This window comes from Rhincodon typus, chromosome 27 (genome assembly GCF_021869965.1).
Source record: "Rhincodon typus isolate 14 chromosome 27, sRhiTyp1.1, whole genome shotgun sequence".
NCBI lineage: Eukaryota > Metazoa > Chordata > Chondrichthyes > Orectolobiformes > Rhincodontidae > Rhincodon > Rhincodon typus.
The window spans coordinates 36,936,178-36,944,961 of record NC_063358.1 but is presented as its reverse complement, the minus strand read 5'-3'; positions in this window follow the sequence as shown (position 1 = coordinate 36,944,961).

Below are 8,784 nucleotides of genomic sequence, written 5' to 3'. Positions count from 1 at the left end.
CTGAAATGAAGTGTGGAGAGTGCAGCATTTATGCTGGAGTTGGGGGGTTGGTGGTGGGGTGTAAGGGGAGAAAGGATGTTGATAGTTCAGAGTAAGTGATCGGAATGTGAGAATAGCAGAACAATGGTGTGTCTAACTGCCAGACTGGAAAGCACAGACAGTCCCACTGGGATGGGGAGGGGCAGGGGTTGGAGGGGAGAGGACATGGTGACAAAGAATGTAACAAGCAAAGCTAAAAGAAAGGGAAGAATAAGAGTTAGTTCACAATTTAAAGGTGTTGAACTCAATATCAAATTTAGAAGGCTGTAAAGTGCCTGGTCTGAAGATGAGATGTTGTTCCCCCAGTTTGTGCTGTGATTCACTGGAACACTGCAGCATGTCGAGGACAGACACATGGGCATGTGAGCAGGACACTGTGTTTAAATGACCAGCTACGGGAAGGTCAGGGTCCTGCTTGCACACAGACTGGAGGTGTTCCTCAAAGCAGTCACCAACGCTGCGTTTGGTTTCTCCAATGTAGAGTAGGCCATATTGGGTGCAGTGAATACAATACACAAGATTGGAGGAGCTGCTTCACCAGAAAAGACTGTTTAGGCCCTTGGATGGTGAGCAGGGAGGAGGTGAAGGGACAGGTGTTACACCTTCTGTGGTTACATGTGAAGGTGCCGTGGGAAGGCGGGGGGTGGTTTTCGTGGTTGTGGAATGGACTATGGTGTCCCAGAGGGAATGATCCCATCAAAATGCAGACAGGGGAAGCAAGGGGAAGGTGTGTTTGGTGGTGGCGTTCTGCTGGAGTTGTCTGAAATGGTGGAGAATGATCCCTTGAATGTGGAGGCTGGTGGGATGAAAATTGAGGACAAAGGGGGCCCCATCATGCTGTTGTGAGTGATGGGAAGGGGCAAGGGCGGGAGCACAGGTGATACATCGGAAATGGTTGAGGTCCCTGTCAACCACAGTGGGGGGGAAACCACGGCCATGGAAGAAGCAAGCCATGTCAGTAGCGCTGTGTTGGAAGGTGGCATCATCCAAACAGATATGATGTAGGTGAAGGAACTTGGAGAATGGGATGGAGTCCTTGCAGGACGTGGGGTGTGACGAGCTGTAGTGAAGGTAGCTATAGGAGTCAGAGGCTTTGTAGTGGATGGCAGTGGGCAGTTTATTCCCCAAAATGGAGACAGAGAGGTGAAGGAAAGGAAGGGAAATGTCGGATGAGAGTCAAAGGACAAAATCCAATAAATGACAGGCACCCATTCTAACGTGGGCATGATATCAAATGTAACCATGGTAGTGGTAGAATTTAAATTCAAACAAAATAACTTTAGAAGTTAAAATTAGTCACAATGATGGTGACCATAACAACTATCATCGATTGTTATGTAAACGCAATAATTTGATTCACTAATATCCTTTAGGGTAGGAAATCAGCCAACCTTACCCATTCAGGCTTACATGAGACTCCATATCTACAGCAATATGGTTGACCATGAAATAGCCGACAGAGCCACTGAGTCAAGGGCTGAGATGAAGAGAAATGCCTTCACCCAGAGAGTGGGGGCCTGTGGAATTTTCTTCCACAGCATGTGGTTAAGACCAAAATATTGATTGTTTTCAAAAGGAGTTAGATATAGTTCTTCGGGTTAAAGGGGTCGAGGAGTATGGGGTGAAAATGGAAACAGTGGACTGAGTTGGATGATCAGCCATGATCATATTGAATGGCCAGGCAGGCTCAAAGGGCCGAATGGCCTACTTCTGCTCCTACTTTCTATGCTTCTAAGGGCAATTAGGGATGGGAAATAAACGCCTAAATCCCATGAAAGCATAAATGTACTTGGCAAAAACTGACAGTGAGAGGGTCTAATGGAACAAAATGGGAAATCTGCCAGGAAAATAAGAAAGCTGTTTCTGCAATGATTCAATCGCGGTAAACCTGAGCTCATCTAAGTCTCTTTTTTTATTCCCAATTTGCATCAAATCACATTGACCCATCACCTCCGTGCTCACTGCCCAATGCACATTGGCTGCCAATCCAAAAATGCCTCGACATGAAAAATGTTCACGTTTGTTTTCAATTCACTCCTTGACTTCACCCCTTCCTATCTGTATGACCTCCTCCAGCTTCACAATCAACAAAATTCGTTGCACTCCTCTCATCTGCCTTCTTGTACATCCCTAATTTTGAACATTTCCCAACTGGAGGTTGTGCCTCCCACTGTCTGGGCACTGCGTACCAGAATTCTCTCCCTAAACCTCTCCATCTCTGTCACCTCTTCTAAGACTAGAGAGCATAGAATTTGTTCTGAAATTCCCTGACTGTTACCAAAGTGGGTTTTAACACTTCACTATTATACATGTATTAATTATAACAATTTCTCTCACCATCTCTTAAAACTTCTAACAGCAGAGTTATCTCATGATCTTTTAAATCCTAACATATACTAGGGAATATTTCATCTCCAAAGCCCCTTTGATCCTTGTACCTGGATTCGTTCCATTTCAAATTGCTGCAGGTATGTGGCAGATTAACATTAAACTCCCCAGTTACAGTTCAGCTCACAGTAGGGAGTACAGCAAAATAATCTATAAATGAATCATACTTGCAACCAAGGAAGAAATAAAGGGAAAAGGAAAATATTTGGATCCAATCCTGGATGAGTGTTCAATGGTATTGGAATACATTACGTTTCAGATGCACATATGGAACTGTGAGCTTGTGTTGTTTATATGCTACTGCTTGAGTAACAAGGATGTACAGTGATTAGAAGGGAGGAGAGTGATGATTATCCTCTGATCTAGTAACATATAAGTTTTTCATATTCAATGTGAAGCGATTACATGTAATGGGAAAGAAGCTTTTTCCTTTAAAGCGCTACTTCTTAAACCAACAGAAGCGATTTCTAAGTTCACACAGTTTGAGACATATTTTATATTTTTGCCAGATGATGTCTAGGCAATCTGCAAATGACACGCTACCTGAGGCTGGTCCTGGCATTTCGACACAGACTTTAAACACATTTCCTCTTTGATGTCTGTTGTTTAAACAATTGTTCCTTTGAACTGAATGGAAGCAGCAGGGGTGGAGGATATTTACTATTTAGTGCATTCTTTATTCTGTTGCCTTGAGGTATTTCTTGAAACTCTTCACATATAACACATAAAGATTATATGTTACTCTGGTAGAGGATGATCACCTTGGCTTTCTCCCATTGTCTTGTTATCCAGGCTGCAGAAAGCAGCTTTCCTGCTGTGCTCCTGTTTCCTCTCTCTGACAGAAAGGGCAGTGCGTCTACTGACACAGAAGGTTCAAAATTCTAGTCGCTCCCTTGGCCTGCTACTTAGGCATGAATTCCAGCTTCTGGGAAATCTGTCCATCAAACTGTAAATTCCAGTTCTGGACATCTTGTCTGTAAAATTGGGAGCCCTAGTGCTTCAGATGCTAGAACGTGCCAAACTGCAGGTATGTGCCCCGGTGGAGTCCTGGGCTCTGAGTCAGCTATGATTTCCATAGGGCGGCACAATGGTTAGCACTGCTATGTCACAGCGCCAGGGACCCAGGTTTCATTCTACCCTCGGGCGACTGTCTGTGTGGAATTTGCACATTCTCCATGAGTCTGCATGAGTTTCCTCCGGGTGCTCCAGTTTCCTCCCACAGTCCAAAGATGTGCAGGTTAGGTGGATTGGCCATGCTAAATTGCCCACAGTGTCCAGGGGTGTGCAGACTAGATGGATTAGCCTTGGGAAATGCAGGGGTAGGGTAGGGTGGTGTGTCTGGATGGAAAGCTTTTCAAAGGGCTGGTATGGAATCAATGGGTCAAATGATCTGCTTCCATACTGTAGGGATTCTATGACCACATGCTCAGAGTTTTGAGATTCTTTTAAATCTTTCAGGTTTTCTCAACAGTGCACATGGACCAACAGAGCAACCTTTGACATCTGATTCCCAAAAACAAGACAGTGAAAATGTAGGATTTTAAAAATCCCCAAAGTTCAAACACTCACCCTTCCCAAGCACCACCATCTGTGTGGTCTCTGACCCACCAGCTCTACCATACCCGCAACACCCAGAATGTAAAACCAGACAAAATTGTGAATGACACTTTGTCGTCAGGCTCATCTTATGTACTTCCAAACAGAGCCTCTCAATGGCCAGTACATTCATTTCTAAGTATTAATGATTTGTCCATCTGGGTATTCCTCCCCACCCAGTTCCACAGGTCATTAGCATATTCATAAAAATTTTCAAGCCTTGAAATGGGGTCACCATGGGGCAAAGTCTGGGAAGCATCGGTATAGAGTTGAGAACAAACATATAGAGAGAAGCTTGTGCTGCTTGGTTCTACAGCTGTAGCAGATTGCAGTGATGGGCATTTTAGAATGAGAAAAAGAAATAAGAGTCTAATAAAAAAAGTGGCATTTAGTTTCATGTATTATTTTACCAACTGATCATGCATATCCCCCAAATAAATTGCCACACTGCACTTTCCAGCCAATCGCCACATGGTCTTATGCCTTAGTTACAGCCCCCTCTTCTATTTAATGAAAATCATTAATGCTTGACTTTCGACAATTTGAAAAAGATTTTGCACAGTGCCTTCTGAGACACCCAGGCCACTAGTAATCTTAAAGAAATGTTCAGGCTCCAACAATGTCATATACCTCTTTTGAAACGCTAATAAGATATTGAAACTCTCGCTGATCTGCCTAATGCAGGTCAAATTGTAACTGGCCTGTGATTGGCATCTGCTTCAGACTAAAGAGTGACTTCTTCATCTGTTCAATAGCATCTGGGGGAAAGAAAATGAGTGCAGAAAGGAAAAAGATTATCATTTTTTCTCCCCATTCGCTCTGGAAAAATACGGAATTCAAACATTCATCGCAGCTTTTTTGATATTTGCAGCTGCAGAAGGTGCAGTAATTTTGATTTTGTGTGAGCAATTGCTGGAAGGCTTTGGAGTCATTTGACTTCAATCTGCCTCTTCAAACTGATCCCATTAACAACCTGTCATTACTGATTGTTAGCCTTCTGTTTATGCGTTTGCTATGAAAATGAAACAGATCAAGAGTAAACCACTTTCAGCCCATTCTGTACAAGAATTGATCCTATTCCTAAATTGGGCAGGCTCATTTTACAATTGTTCCTAAGTGTTGTACTCTCTTGACTGTAATTGGACCTCTTCAACAGCTCTAGCCTTAACCACCAGCGAAAGGGAAGTTAAACATTTTGGACTGAACTATCTCAGAGTTTTAAGGATGGGCTATGAGGCTGGAGGACTGGCTACATAGTGAGGCAAAGTGTCAGGAGGGAACCCATAATGCCTTCCCATCGCTGTGGTACATAGCCAATGATGGGCATTTCAGCCACACAGCTGCCCACTGGAAGGCCAATTGAACCACCTTACAGCATAGTAAGTATTTTGTCTTCATTATGACAGCCTGCTGGTGCATGGGGAAACTACATAATAAACTCCAGCGGCATCCTAGCAGACCCCTAGGGCAGGCCCTAACTTAATGGCTGCTCCATGTGGTCCATCATAGAGGAATTCAAAATGCTTGGCCCTCTGTCTAACGTGATACCATTTGTCAACCCAACACTTTGACTAGTTTTTTAAAAATTCATTCACAGGGATGAGGATGTTGCTGGCTATGCTAGCTTTTATTGCCCAGAGGGTAGTTAAGAGTCAACATAATTGCTGTGGGTCTGGAGTCATATGTAGGCCAGATGAGGTGAGGATGGCAGTCTCCTTCATTAAAGGCCATTAGTGATCCAGATTGGTTTTTCCAACAATAAATTCATGGTCACCATTAGACTCTTAGTTCCAGTTTTGTTTTGGATATTGAATTCAAATTCTGTCATCTGCTGTGATGGGATTTGAACCAGGGTCCCCAAGAACATTCCCTGGGTCTCTGGATTAACAGGCCAGTGATAGACCATCACCTCCCCACCTCTACCCCTGGTATTTGAAGATTCCTAACCAAAGAGATGGCCTCTCCTTCCTTTTGCAGTCTCAGCAATGATCACGACTAATGATGAAACTGCCGGGTCCCCTTGATCAGACCTTGGGTCTTACAATTCCAGTTTAGGGATTATTCCCTGATTTCCACCTTGTGTTGGCAGGACCATGCTGTGCAACTCCCAGCTCAATAATTCTTGAACATCAAAACGGCATCATCAAAATAGTTTCTTTATTTGTGACTTCTCCAAATAATTATTGGTTTATATTGTGTCTTGAGAACTGGTTGCAGAATACTGTTGGTCTCTTACACTTGCATCAAGTCACTCTTTCTATGTACCCATAACTTTAAACCTATATTCTCTGACTCCTAACTCTGGAAGTGGGTGGCCCCTTCTGTACCTGATGCATTTGGATACAGATGAAGCGAACATTTAAAAGACATTTGGAAAAGTTTAGAGGATATGGACCAACTGCAGGCAAATGGGACTAGATCAGTAAGAAACCTAGGAGTGCAGGTACATAGTTCCTTGAAAGTGGAGTCGCAGCTAGACAGGGTTGTGACAAAAATATTTGGCATACTTGCCTTCATTGGTCAGTGCGTTGACTATAGGAGTTGGGATGTCATGTTGCAGTTGTATGGTGAGGCCACTGTTAGAATACTGCGTTCAGTTCTGATCCCCCTGCTTTGGAAAGACGTTGTGAAATTTGAAAGGGTTCAGAAAAGATCTTCAAGGATATTGCCGAGATTGGAAGGTTTGAACTATCGGGAGAGGCTGAATAAGCTGGGTCTTTTTTCCTTGGAGCGTGGGAGGCTAAGGACTGTTATTGTGAGGTTTTTAAAATCATGAAGGGCATGGGTAAGGTGAATAGCCAAGGTCTTTTTCCCAGAATAGGGGAGTCCAAAACTGGGAGAGCATAGGTTTAAGGTGAGAGGGGAAAGATTTAAGAGGGAGCTGAGGGGCAACTTTTTCATGCAGAGGGTGGTGCGTGTATGGAATGAGCTGCCAGAGGAAGTGGTGGAGGATGGTACAATTACAACATTTAAAAGGCATCTGGATAGGCGCATGAATAGGAAGGGTTTAAAGGGATAAGGGCCAAACGAGTCTAGATTAATTTAGGATATCTGCTTGGCGCAGATGAGTTGGACCCAAGGGTCTGTTTCCATGCTGTATGACTCGATGACTCTATGACTCTTAATACAATTGGGCTTCAGAGCAATTGAAGAAAATTTCCAACTGACCTGCTGAATCTGTAATTACCCGGGCATGTTTTCCCACTTTTCTCAAAAGCAAGTTCCACAGATTTGTTTGTAATTCAAAGTGACCTCCCTTACATTCATTGACTTCCACTATGATGATTGTCTACGCTTTATATATTTCATCTCAAGGTTCATTAACATTCTTTGGGGATGTTATGAGCTCTTGAAGCCTGTCTAGGACATCCATGCAAGTGATATCAAAGTCATTTAGCTTAGTAATTAACCTCCTTTGATGTATGTCAAGGTACTACCACCTTCAGTGGTGAGTACTTCAAGAAAGTAATTACCTATTTTTAGCTCAATCTCAGTTTCAACTGCATCTGCATCCTTTATGGACCTCAATTCTCGGATAACTCACTAGCTGTTAGTGTATTGGAGGAATTTCTGACACCTGCATCAGGATTCTCAGTCCTTGCTTTATGTCTCAGACTTTTGGAAGGTTTCTGAGCTATTTACTTTTCTTCCTACAGCTTCTGTGCAGTTTGTCTATTTTGTATTCACTTATGTTTGCTGTGTATTAATTAACTTACACTTAAGTTTCTTTGAGCTGCATGTTTTTGTTTCTTATTTTCCCCTTGAACTAGGGAAAGGGAATCATGTATAAATAGAGAGGTTATTTCCAGAGTTAGGAGTCAGAGAATGTAGGTTTAAAGTTATGGGTAAATAGAAAGAGTGACTTGATGAAACATTTCTGCAACCAGAATGGAATGGAATAGAATAACCTTTATTGTCACGTGTAATCCAGTTCAGAAATACAAGAGTAATGTGAAAAGTTTTTACAATGGCTGCCTGCACATGACACCAGGTTATAGTCCAACAGGTTTATTTGAAAACAAAACCTTTCGGAGCCTTAGTCCTTCTTCAGGTGTTAGTCAGTGAGGTAGTATCAGACACAGAATTTAGAAGTAAAAGATCAAAGGTTCACCCCATTGATCAGGATGTTCTAAATAAACTTAAGATGCTGTTAAATCTTTAATCAGTTAGAAGGTTTTAATTGATTAATTTGCATATGTCAGATCATCGACATGGACACTACCATCACACGTGGGAACACCACCCACCACGAGCACGGCACATACTCATGTGACTCAGCCAACATTATCTATCTCATACACTGCAGGCAAGGATGCCCTGAGGCGTGGTATATTGGTGAGACCATGCAGTTGCTACGACAACGGATGAATGGACACCGTGCAACAATTGCCAGGCAGGGATGTTCCCTCCCAGCCGGGGGAAAACTTCTGCAGTCAAGGACATTCAGCCCCACATCTTCGGGTAAACCTCCTCCAAGGCAGACTTCGGGACACACAACAACGCAGAGTCACCGAGCAGAGACTGATAGCCAGGTTCTGTACCCATGAGGACAGCCTCAACCGGGATCTTGGGTTCATGTCGCACACACACACTCACACACACACTTTCCTACGTGCGTGCATGCACACACACACACACACACACTCACACACACTTTCCTACACGCTTGCATGCACACACACACACTCTCTCTCTCTCCCCCCTTAAACACAAAACACTCTCTCTCCCCCTCTCACACACACACACACACACACACTCTCT